Here is a 13,173-nt window from a genome sequence, read left to right on the forward strand (position 1 = left end):
CAGAAGGTTACCAGTATATGATGCCGCATCAAGCCATCGTTATCCCATGCTTCCAAGTGCATTTCCCCATCCCTTTGCTTATTGCAAAATGGCCAGTTTTATTGAAGCAGGTGTGGCCAGCAGGACCGTCACATCTTCTTTAGTTGTGCAACCTGAATTGGCTGGCAAGTGATTGAATCCCACATGCAACACGGAGACACTGTGGAAGCGTCCTTACATCATGTTTCCAGACCTCATGATACACGTTTGAAACCATGCTGTTTCTGATGCTTGGCTCAGAGTTGTTAAGCAAGCCTGTGTGCATTTGATTAATCTGCGAACTTCCTATTGGGAAATTTTCCCAGCGTGGAATTAAAGCGGTGGTGGAATGCTTCATCTGCGTAATTTCTGTGCATCGTACTGGAGCAGGGCTTTGTAAAAAAACAAATAAACTTGACAACCCTTTGAATATGTATATTTGGATGAGTTTTCTTCTACAGGAACAGTTCTTGGGCTTCTCCAGACATCCTTTTTGCTGTGTTTCTCTGATGATTTGTGCTCATGATGCTATTGGGGTGGCCACACACAATCACACTTGCCAAAGAGCTTGTGCCTGCAAAAGTTTTGGCGTCGTCACACTGCTTCACTGCCCATCAGTGCAGCTCTTGTAACCTCCTGCTGAAATCCTGTAAGTTTTTATTCTACAAAGGTTCTTGTTTATTTCTGCCCTGCTTTTGTTGTGCTCAAGTCCCTCTGGACAGCAGTAATGGGGAAACACAGGATACCAAACCAAACTAGAATAAATCTACCACTAAGGCACTATTATTGTGTTAAGAACTTGTTGCAGAATACATTTCCAATAAAGGACCCATCTGCAGGGGCCTTCACAATCTCAATCTCCCTCCCCCCCCACACACATTTTGAGCATCCAAACATGTGTATACACAAATTTACGGAGGTTTGAGAAATCAGCTTTGCTCTCTGGGACAGGGTGTGAACCAAAGCACATTCTGGAAGGCAGACAGCAGTGTAACCCTTCCATTCAGTCCCGTCTGCAGCTGCTTTTTATAAACTTGGCATAAATAAGTACTTCGTGAGGCCAGGCCTGTGTATCTGGAAAATATTTTCCACAATCCCCCACCCCACCCCCTCACCCTCGCCCTCCGAGAAAAAAAAACAAAAAACCTTGGACAAAGAGCCTAGGAATTGTGCATAGCGTGGAATGGCCTTGCTTGTGGTTATTTTCCATTACTTCCTCTCCTCATTTTTCTGCTGCCAATTGTAGAAGCCCATAAGTCACCGCTGTTAAACTTTCTCAGTTAAAATGTAACTCTAAGAACAAAGTAATCTGATACATTAGAGCCAAGTAATCGTTCTTTTAGAGGCTCTGACTTGGGAAAGGCTCCAGTGTGCTGGCAAGCTCAGCGAGCAGCAGGGGCTGTGATCCTGGGTCAAATGAGTCATGTGTGGGCCCCTGGTGTGTGGCTCTGACAGGCAAAGCGTTCCCATTGGACTGAATGGGGGTTTTTATTTTTATTTTTTTGCCTCCTGCAGCACAGCCAGCCCTATACTGGGAGGAGGCTCCCTGGCAGCTTCCAAGCATTCTCATTTTTCCCCCCTGTCATGGATATTTGTTTCTATTCTGCTCCTTGCCATCCACACTGGGGGACGGCGTCTGACAGGATGTCTCTGGGTTGTGTTTTACTTTGTTCCTCAAACAGTCCTTCTCTGCTCTACACTTCCTCTTCTCCATTACAGACACGCATGCACAGCACACTTAAAAATAAAAATTAACAAAAAAAAATCAAAGGAAGCGTGCAAGAGCAAATGTTACCAGCTATGGCTAACATGTTTCTCCCCCTCATAGTTAACCCCCACAGCAGGTTAGGCTCAGAGGCAGCGATCAGCTCAAAGTCACCCAGTGAATGTAAACGCCAAGTGGGGATTCGAACCCTGATCTCCCAGATCCTAGTCTAACACTAAGCACTACTACCTCTCATTTGGCTCCTGGGTCTGAGATGCCCACTGCTGCCCCAAGGCTTCCACAAGAGTGAATAAGAGGTCTTGTACAAGACCTCCGTATTTGTTTTTTGTTTTTTTTAAGTTCAATGTATGTTCTGCAGTTACAGTCTCCATGCACGTTGTGTGGAGATTTGGGGAGAATAGCTCTGCCCAACCGGCTTGTTGAAGTTTTGAATGTGCCTTCCAGCCTGCAGTAGTTGGTGGAAATAGGCACCCTTGTATCATTTGGGCCATTGGAAACAAAATGGCTGGGTTGTGCTCAGCTGAGGAGCAAACACAGGTAGGGGTGTGGCGATAGATGGCAGCCAGCAAAACATCACCACAGAGACAACATCTTGCCTGCCAAAAATGTTCTGCTAATGAGCTTCCACCCCAGCTGTGATTGCAGCTGTATAACAAATTAGTTTCTGTGGTAAGAGGAAATCCGGATTAAATGTGAAACGTTCTGCTCTATTTCCCCCCCCCCCTTTATTTTACTTGCGTTGACCACTGAAAATCTTTGCTATTTTGTTGTTTTGATTGATTGTATTAGTTGTATTAATTGCACTGTATTCTTGTTGCATATTTCCTGTATATTGATATTGTTGTATGCCACCCCAATCTCTGAGCGATGTAAGATTCCAGGGCTTCCAGGCGCTTATCCAGGATTCAGTGTCCTCAGAATGAGGGACAGCAGAGACTGTTGATAGTATGGTTTATTTACACACATATATACAACCTGAGCCAATGATGGAGGGACTCACAGCATTAATACCCCAAGGCGGTCTTGTTTTTCAAATAGCCACAGCCTTAGATTCAAACAGAAATCAAGCATGGCTCTGTCTCTCTGGTTGCTGCTGCTTCTAGCCCAGCTCTCACACATAGCTCTGCTTTAGTCATTCTAACTACCAACCAATTGAGGGAGGAGGGTCCCCTCCATCTGCCCTCTTCCTTTGTTACGTTAACGACCCATACTTAGGGGGCCTGGTTATTTCAACAAGCAAGTCCTTGCTGGATCCAGGAATTACCGTAGAAGAGACTCCGGTATACAGCCTACCCACCACTGCCTGCACCCTAAATCCTGCTCACAGCACTATGTACTTGTATTGTTCACTGCACAGGAGCCTTCCCACTAAAAATGGTATACAAATAAACCATGTTTTTAAAGTTTGGGCTGGTATTCTGGTGCTGTGGATGTGGCAAAACCTGCACATCCATGAGCAGTATTGATTCTGCAACAAACTCTCCTGGAAGCATCCTTACGGTAATGCAACTGCATGCTGCTGCTACTTGTGGGACCATACATTGGGAATATTGAGACCAAGATCCTTTTGAAGAATAAGAAGAGTCTCTTGCCTTCATGAAGAAGACCCTCACCTAGAGGAGAAGTGAGTTTCATAAACATCATAAATAACTGTATCACACCAGACATAATATTTTCCCCTGCTACCTTTTGATAGTAATTTGAACAACCCCTGCCCTTTGAAAAGACCAGTCCTTGAGGCACCATCTTCTATGAAAGACTCCTCCTCCTCCTCATGGGCAGCCATTACAGATCTTCAAATTGCCCCCTCAAAAGCATCCAGTCCAGTTTTTGCTATTAACTCCATCTCTAATGACCACAGTCTTTGGTTTCTTTAGATTTTCATGGTATCAGTCACTATGTGTCACATGATGGCCACGTTAAAAAAATCATTCTGTGGAAGATCAAATCACTGCTATTAAAGTGGGGCGGGAGTGGTCAAGTATAGGACTGGTGAAACATCATGGGGGAGGGGTGGCATTCCTCCCTGGCTTATTTCCTGAACATAGGACACCATCAAAGCATGGTGGAAAAACCTAGGAAGCTGCCTTATAGCAATTTAAACTACTGATCTATCTAGCTCAGCATTGTCAATACTGACTGACAGTGGCACTCCAGGGTTTTTAAAGGAATTTTGGCCAGTCCTACATGAAAATTCTGGGATTGAACGTGGGACCTTTTCCATACACTCCCCCTTGGTGTGGTGGTTGTGCTCTTGGTCCTATCATCGTCCCTGGCAGTACAAGTGCCCGTGTTGTTAGAGCCTGTCACATGCTTAGGCAGGTATCCCAGCTACATCCCTATCCAGATTCAGTTTCTGGTGTTCGTGCTGTGAGAGCCTCCTGTTTGGATTACATTACTGTGTTGCCTGTGGAACTGCCTTTGAAAGAGGTCCAGAAATTTCAGCTGGTGCAGAACATGGTGGGGGAGACAGTTAACAGGGACTAAGGAATATGGACACATTACTTGAGTGTTTTCTCACTTTCGTTGGATTTCAGTTTGTTCCAGGTCCAATTCAAAGTGCTACAAAGCCCTGCACAACTTTGGACCTCAACACCAAAAGGAACACCTCTTCCTATCATTGTGAGGGGGGCGGGTGGGGTGGCGGCTCCCTAAACCCAAGGAATTAATAAATGGTAGGATTTTGATTTTTTGAAGAGGGAAATGCAGGCTAGTAGAGAAATACGAGCTAAGCTTCCTTTCCAAGCCAGTTCCACACTTGGGATAGAGGTGTTAACATGGCAAAAGGTGTTGATGGGCCCATCTAAGAGGAATCTTGGGCCTTGGCAGACAGAGGTTGCCAAGGTGATGGGGTGTGTGAGAGAGACGGGAAGGGAAAATAGTGTTTTTAGCAAGGTATGCTGGGAAGAAGATGGGAGAGAACCAAGATAGAGATCCTTTTTAATTTTTGTTTTGTATTAGTATTGGGCATCACCTAGAGACTTCTTGCATGAGCTGACTAAGAAATATAACAAATAAATAAAGTAAATAAATGGCACCTAGCTCTGGCTCTTGTCATAAAACACACAAATAATTTTCATCACTGACCACTGGTCACCTGAATGGTGACAATTACCAATTTGCTGCAGCCACTTGGAAATTCAAGGAAGGAACAGGGTGTAGGTTTTTGGCTGGCAAGCCTGCCTCTGTCCTCATTGTTTTGGACCTGGGATAGCTAAGTTGGCTCAGAGATCTGGCAGATGCAAATGTTGGTCTCCAACTACTAGGGGTGACTCAAATTGGCAGAATCCTAGCATCAATCTGTTCCCAGTTCTCCATGTTTCATTTGCAGAATAGAGAGGCTTGGTGGGGAGGCTAACAGCTGCTCCTTCCCAGTTAATACTGCAACCAAAGCTACTCTACCACACAGTGATCTGCACATAGAATTACCTTTTTAAAGCTAGACGGTCCTGGAGCTGGTTCTGTCTGGCATGTCCCAGAATAGTGAGGCAGGAAATAACAAAGGGCAGAAGGCCCACTTACAAAATAAGTTTTGAATTCTTAGCTGTGGGGTGGGGTTGACTCCTGCTAGTTCTCTGTCAAAAGTGCAGAAGATTAAATTCACTGCACCCAGGCTAAATTGGGAATAAATACAGCGAAATCAATGGGTGTTGTTTAGCTTTTAACGAATATAGTAAAAGAATCCAACACCGTGTAATTGCTGGAGATGAGGCTCCCTTTCCCAGCCAAAATGAAATCTCTTTTCAAAATTAGTCTAGTCTCCCCTGATGGTGAGGAAACAAACAAAGCCAATGAAAATTGGCTGTGTGACATATTTTTCCAAAGTTAATTTTCAGGATCTTTCCTGATGTCAGTTCCTGGACCATGACATCGTACACGGGAGGTGGTGGTGATTAATGCCTCCTGGTTTGGATAGGGTCACTTGCTCAACAAAGCAGGCAGGCAGCCAAAAAAGGGAGGGAGGGAGGGAGAGGGAGAGGGAGAGGGAGAGGAGAGAGAGAGAGAGAGAGAGAGAGAGAGAGAGAGAGAGAGAGAGGAGCTAAGGCAGGATCCCCCCTCAATCATTCTGTATAATACGTGTTCTTCAATTTCCAGGTGATTTAATATGAATGCAAAGCAGAAATTACCACTTGCATTTTCCTTTCCTTTTCCCTTTCCACAAAAAGTGTATTAAAAGTGTATTAATTTGCCTATTTGCTCATCTGACATCATTGCCTGTCAGCCAAGTTTTGTTTTCCTGCAGCAATATTGTAAATAAATGCATTGTCTGTTTATTTAAACTATCTGTTCTTCACATTTGAGGTGGGCTGGAGAAGATTAGGAGGGCGGTGGGATAATACCGCCCAATTCTATTCACATTTTCTGCCTTCATTTTCCTGAACCCACCCACTCCAAATCACGTGACAAATAAATTGCGTAAAATGGCAGCATTAATAGCATTTTTTTTTTTTTGCTATTTTGCTGTCTGCTTGACAGATTTTTCAAAGATCTTTTTGCATGAGCCATGCTCAGTAGGTCTCTTGGAAACTGACTTTGAAAAGAGATTTGCTTTTATACTCACTGTAATTTTGTACTCAATGATGCTGTATAAATCTGAGCCAGAAGCAAGATCATTAGATATTTGGGAAGGGTGCAGGGCTCAGCAGTAAGGCTTTCCATTGTCATGAAGTGCCAGTGGTGTGTTACAGATACCCTCAGGAGACATCCATCTGCACCTTGCACAACAAAGGACTCTCCTATTCTTCCTGAATGATCTGCATCTTTTAAAAAGCTAGTGAAACAGAACTGTGCTATTCATAATTTTATCAATTGGCTATGGGGGTGGGGGGACTATGGCCATTGATATGCCAACTACCTGGAGCTTTTTAACATGTGCCTGATGTTTCAACATTTCCCCCCAAATCATTGATTCCTTCTCCGCCCCTTTGAACAGAACAAAATTGTGCATTAGTACTGTCAAATGAAGTAGGCAAATTTATTTTCTTCTTTTTACACAGATTTTTTTTTAAAAAACAATTAGGAATATCTTATACCAGGAATTGTCTTCCAATGAAAATGTGGTCTGTTCAGACAAGTCCATAATTCAATGGTCGTGAGAGCAGTGAATAAAATGTTGGACTTGGACCTGGGAGATTTGAGTTCAAATCCCAGCTTAAATTGGAAGCTCCCTTCATGATCTTAGGCCAGTCAGTATCTCTCAGCCTAACCTATCTCAGGGGGTGCTTGTTTCATTTGTTTGTTTTATGAATTTGTATGCTGCTCAGTTGTCAGAACCTCTAAGCAGTTTATGTGGAATGGAAAATATACATTGAAGTCTGGAGTTCAAAACAAACTGCCCAAAATAAAATCAGTAAAAATATACCTGTAAAAATGCATATCAACTTGACATATCTGGGTAGGCTTTTCTAAACAAAAGGATTCTTGGCAAGTACCAAAAACAATATGAGAGTGTCGGTATTTCCAAAGATAAAATGTTATTATTTTATTGTCATTTTTACCCACTCATCTGACTGACTGGGTTGTCCCAGCCACTCTGGGTGGCTTCCAATGTATATAAAAACATAATAAAACATTATGTATTACACCTTGTATAAGCTGGTATTTACACTTCTTAGAGGGCAGATGGGAATGTGATACGTAAGCATTCGACCTCATACTTCTTTGATGCCTGAGGTTCAAATAAAATGCTAGATCTATTATTTGATCCAAGCATACTTCTCCATGACTGAGCTTGGCAATTTCTCTTCTAGTGACCATGAGCTCAAATGCCCTCATCTCTAATCCCAAACATGCTACTCTGTGGTGACATGCACCATTCTTCTGTCCTTCACCCAGCTGAAAGCAAGCTGCCTGTTGCTTCCCCTTCAGATTCCTTAGAACCAATTGGCACAGGAATATGTGGTCCATCCCACTGAATCTGAGCCTGAATTATCTCCAAACAACCTGGCCTCTTTTCAGCAGAGCAAAGTGTGCATTTCTGTGGAAAAGCTCCCATCAAATGGGACATGAGTGGGAGGAGAGAGAGAGAGAGAGAGAGAGAGAGAGAGAGAGAGAGAGAGAGAGAATGACATTAAGCATATTAACACAGAGGCGTACCAAGTATTGCAGCAAGGAAACTGTGATGCTGTAGGTGTGGTGAGGTTAAAATTCCTTCTAGCTGGGATCCTGAGAGGCCCATGCATCTGTCCAAACAAAAAAGGTAGTAGTTGGTTTGTTGCATCTTATTGGCTGCTGTGTCTGAGGGTGCTTTTCATTGGGGTGCAGCTGGAAAGGTTAGTTAAAAAACCCACATGTACCTGCAAGGTATTTTCTGTAATGCTTTGGGGTCTCAGTGATAGCTGGGATAGTTAGAAGGACAAAGGCTAAGTTTATAGAGTGTGAGGTTATAAGACATAGAAGTAAAGCAACAAGCTGGCGAGAGAGTCAGAGCAAAGTTTGAGAGCAATGTTTGATTTCTGTTTGAATCCAAGGCTGTGGCTATGAGAGAAACAAGATCCTTTTGGGGTGATGATGATGATGATGATAATTTATACCCCGCCCATCTGGCTGGGTTTCCCCAGGCACTCTGGATGGCTTCCAACAGAATATTAAAATAAAATAGTCCATCAAACATTAAAAGCTTCCCTAAACAGGGCTGCCTTCAGAGCTTCATCACAGGCTCAGGTTGTATATATGTGGAAATAAACCATATGCAGTTTCAGAACAGCCCTATTCATAAACTATTCAGTTTACGAACTCCACAAAACCGGAAGTAGTGTCCCGGTTTGTGAACTTTACCTCGGTCTAAGAACGGAATCCAAACAGTGGAAGGGCGCCAGTGGCGGGAGGCCTCATTAGGGAAAGCACGCCTCGGTTTAAGAATGGTTTTGGTTTAAGAACGGACTTCTGGAATGGATTAAGTTTGAAAACCGAGGTATCACTGTATAATGAAAACACCACAGTTTCCACTTTGCCTCATTCCAAAAAGGAAACATGAATCCTGGGTAAACGCCTGGAACCCCTGCAATCTCACACCGCTCAGAGACTTTCATACAGAATGACTCCACTATGGACTCAATTTCTCTTTCAGATCTGACCATTATGTTTACTGCACAAGGGTGAGATCATGTCACTGATCTATATCACGGCATTGCTGGTCTAGTGTCATCCTGTGCCAAAGCTATTTTTTTTCTGAAGGGGGTTCATTTTTTAAAAAAAGAATTAGGAGGTCACTGATACTACTTTGCATATTTTCCATTCTCCGAACACCCTTTCACTCTTACAGATGCACAGATAACATCACTCAGAAAGCAGGGTGAATTATGAGACACGCAGACAGCTATAATCCTTCCTCCAGGGTTGTTCAGAGTTTTTTTTTGCTGAGTCCAAACCTGTACCACCAGCCTCTTTTGCAATGTGGCTGAAGGGCGAATGAAAGCTCTTTCTGCATTCCAAGGTGCAGGCAACATTTGTGTTGCATTTTCTACCAGGAAGCCTACATGATGTGGGGGAAATCCCACAGCTCATGTGTTGTTTTTCAGTGGTGGTGGTTTTTCTCCATTTGTCTAAATTATTTGATGTGTTGGGATTAAGGTATTTAGCTGACAGAGGTACAAATGAAATGCCTGCAGGTTTACTGCATGCCATTTGTGTGGTGCTGTGTTACACTATGACAAAGTAGCTTGGAGGTAGGCTGGTAGGACTAGGTAACAACTTCACCTGATGCAATATGTCATTGCAAGCAAAATCAGCAGATGTAATGAAGCTGGTCTTCAATAAATAATGAAAAAAGTGTTCTTATTTGGAGGCAGAAGTTGATTATCTTGAGATGCAGCACAAGACCCTTTGAAGATGATACAGGTTACCATGTCCAGCATGATATAAATGATTGGTCTTGGGTGAGCATGTGGTCAGGATTTGCTTCTGGTTGTGATCGTTTTGTCTGTGACCAGATAGTTTTGTGCAGGGAAGGAATAATAAGGAAAAGGGGTATTAGAGTGCAGTTAAGGATGGAGATGTATTCTTACTTTTGCTTTCATTGTTCTAGGACAATAATCTTCCACTTCCCCCCCATGTTGATTAATTCCAAAATAACTGCAGTGTCCGCCATGGAAATCAGGTGTTGCAGAAGATTCTAGCAGTGGCGTAGTGTGGGGGGTGCAGGGGGGCCGGCCGCACCGGGCGCAACATCTGGGGGTTAGGGTTAGGGGGCGCAAATCCACGGGTTAGGGTTAGGGTTAATTACTTGCCTTGCCCCGGGTGCTGACAACCCACGCTACGCCACTGGATTCTAGGGCATGTTCTTGAAATGACTTCCCCAACTTAGTGCTCCCCAGATATTCTGGACTACAACTCCCATCAGATCCAGCCAGCTCGGCCAACATCTGAACAGCATCAGGTTGGAAAGGCTATTCTAGGGTGTAGGTAAACTTACGAGTGCTCATCAGGGAAGATGAATGGCAAGTGGAAAGTTGTCTGCTATTGCTGATCTTCAGTTCCCAGTTATTTTTTTCTCTCTGGAAGCCACTGTTTCAGGACATGTCATGAGGCAGTTTGCATTGTTGCTGCACCTTGCCTATGGGTAGAATATTACAATGCTGTCAACACAGATCCTTGCTCACTGCATTAAATCAATATTTCCTTTTTCTCAGTAGGGTGTGTGGCTTCCAAGATACCTGAGATATTGAAGTAATTGGACAACTCAGTCAAAAATAAAAAGGCAGCAATTACTTTTTATATATATCTATCAACAATATACAAGTTCAATATGCAGACTGTAAGAGATGATTGGAATAAAGAATTGGAACTTTCCTTATTACCTAGACAGTGGGAAAATGTATTAGGTTCAATACCTAAGGTTTCATTAGATTTAAAATTAAGACTAATACAACAGAAAATAATATTTAGAGTTTATTGCACTCGTTTAAGGTTGTATAAAAAAAGGCTTAGCTAGAATAGCTCAGTGTTGGAGATGTGGCAAGGACAATGCCTCTCTGAAACACATGTTTGTACAGTGTTCTTTGCTTAACAGGTATTGGGAGAAAGTGCTAGACTGTAATTATGACTGTGCAGAAAAAGTTGATTTTTTCAGCGGAGACTATTTTATTGAAGTATATACCTGCAGTACGGAAATTATCAATGGAACGATGGAAATGGATTTTCTGTGCCATAATGGTAGCCAAGAAATTGATCTTGAGGAATTGGAAAAATAAAGATATGATACTGGACTGACGCTATGACATCACTGACACAGACTCTGTGTGGATAAATATGATGATGATGATGATGATGATGATGATAATAATAATAATAATAATAATAATAATAATAATAATAATAATAATAATAATTTTTTATTTATACCCCGCCCATCTGGCTGAGTTTCCCCAGCCACTCTGGGCGGCTCCCAATCAGTGTTAAAAACAGTACAGCATTACATATTAAAAACTTCCCTGAACAGGGCTGCCTTAAGATGTTTTCTGAATGTCAGGTAATTCTTTATCTCTTTGACATCTGATGGGAGGGCGTTCCACAGGGCGGGCGCCACTACCGAGAAGGCCCTCTGTCTGGTTCCCTGTAGCCTCACTTCTCACAATGAGGGAACCGCCAGAAGGCCCTTGGCGCTGGATCTCAGTGTCCGGGCTGAACGATGGGGGTGGAGACGCTCCTTCAGGTATACAGGACCGAGGCCGTTTAGGGCTTTAAAGGTCAGCACCAACACTTTGAATCGTGCTCGGAAACGTACTGGGAGCCAGTGCAGATCTCTCAGAACCGGTGTTATGTGGTCCCGGCGGCCACTCCCAGTCACCAGTCTAGCTGCCGCATTCTGGATTAATTGCAGTTTCCGGGTCACCTTCAAAGGTAGCCCCACGTAGAGCGCGTTGCAGTAGTCCAAGCGTGAGATAACTAGAGCATGCACCACTCTGGCGAGACAGTCCGCGGGGAGGTAGGGTCTTAGCCTGCGTACCAGGTGGAGCTGGTAGACAGCTGCCCTGGACACAGAGTTAACCTGCGCCTCCATGGACAGCTGTGAGTCCAAAATGACTCCCAGGCTGCGCACCTGGTCCTTCAGGGGCACAGTTACCCCATTCAGGACCAGGGAATCCTCCACACCTGCCCGCCTCCTGTCCCCCCAAAACAGTACTTCTGTCTTGTCAGGATTCAACCTCAATCTGTTAGCCGCCATCCAACCTCCAACCGCCTCCAGGCACTCACACAGGACCTTCACCGCCTTCACTGGTTCTGATTTAAAGGAGAGGTAGAGCTGGGTGTCATCTGCATACTGATGAACACCCAGTCCAAACTCCCTCATGATCTCTCCCAGCGGCTTCATATAGATATTAAAAAGCATGGGGGAGAGGACAGAACTCTGAGGCACCCCACAAGTGAGAGCCCAGGGGTCTGAACACTCACCCCCCCCCACTTTCTGGACACGGCCCAGGAGGAAGGAGCGGAACCACTGTATGACAGTGCCCCCAGCTCCCAGCCCCTGTAGACGGTCCAGAAGGATGTTATGGTCGATGGTGTCAAAGGCCGCTGAGAGATCCAGCAGAACTAGGAAACAGCTCTCACCTTTGTCTATTAGTATTTGCATAAGCACTAGGACAATAACACTATACCAATTTATACAAGAAGGTATGGGAATATCATATATACCGGTACATATTTTCCTTTTTGGGGGGTGTATTTTCGCTTTATATGCATGTATGTTTGTTGTTGTTGTTTTTCTCCCTCTCACTTTTCCTCCCTCCCCGGTATCTTTTTATTTCTTTCAACTGAAATCATCTTAATAAAATATAAATATTAAAAAGTAAGTCGAAATGTGCTGTCACTGTCCCATATCTGTGCCTTTTTGCTAGTAACCCCCTGCTGATGGAATGCCTTCATTGGTGAGGTGGGTGTGTCCCTCTCATTACTAACATTTAGAGTGGATTTTAAAATATTTCTGTTCACCCAGTTTATCTGTTGGCTGAAAGACATTGTTTTGGGCAACTTTGACATTATTAGTTGTGAGATTACTTGGTTTGTTTGAAAAATGTTGTTTTTAATGTGTTGTTTGTATTACTTTGCTGTTTGTTGCTGGTTTCTTCTTCAGGAGGAAGAGTGGGCTAAGAATCCAGTGAGTGGGTATGGACTGCAACCCAAGTGATGAACAGGTTTGGGCTGCTTCGCAATTTACGGCCTTGTCTTGGTTGCATCCAAAATCTGTGAAAAACAAATGCCTATGAAATCCACAGTAAAAGAACAAATAGCCAGCTTCTTCAAGCATCAGATTCCCCCAGGTTTCATCCCAAAGTAGAGAATTCACTTTATTCATGTAGGAAATAACTGTTTAGAAGTTTGAGGAAATGTTACACATTTTACATACCTGCTGTTTGAGCCTTCTGAGTTTCTACATGACAAGCAATTGGCTTGTGTCAACATGCAGCCAACGTGCTGTTTTAACTTTG

The sequence above is a fragment of the Podarcis melisellensis genome (genome assembly GCF_964234715.1).
Source record: "Podarcis melisellensis genome assembly, chromosome: 3".
In the NCBI taxonomy this organism is placed as follows: domain Eukaryota; kingdom Metazoa; phylum Chordata; class Lepidosauria; order Squamata; family Lacertidae; genus Podarcis; species Podarcis melisellensis.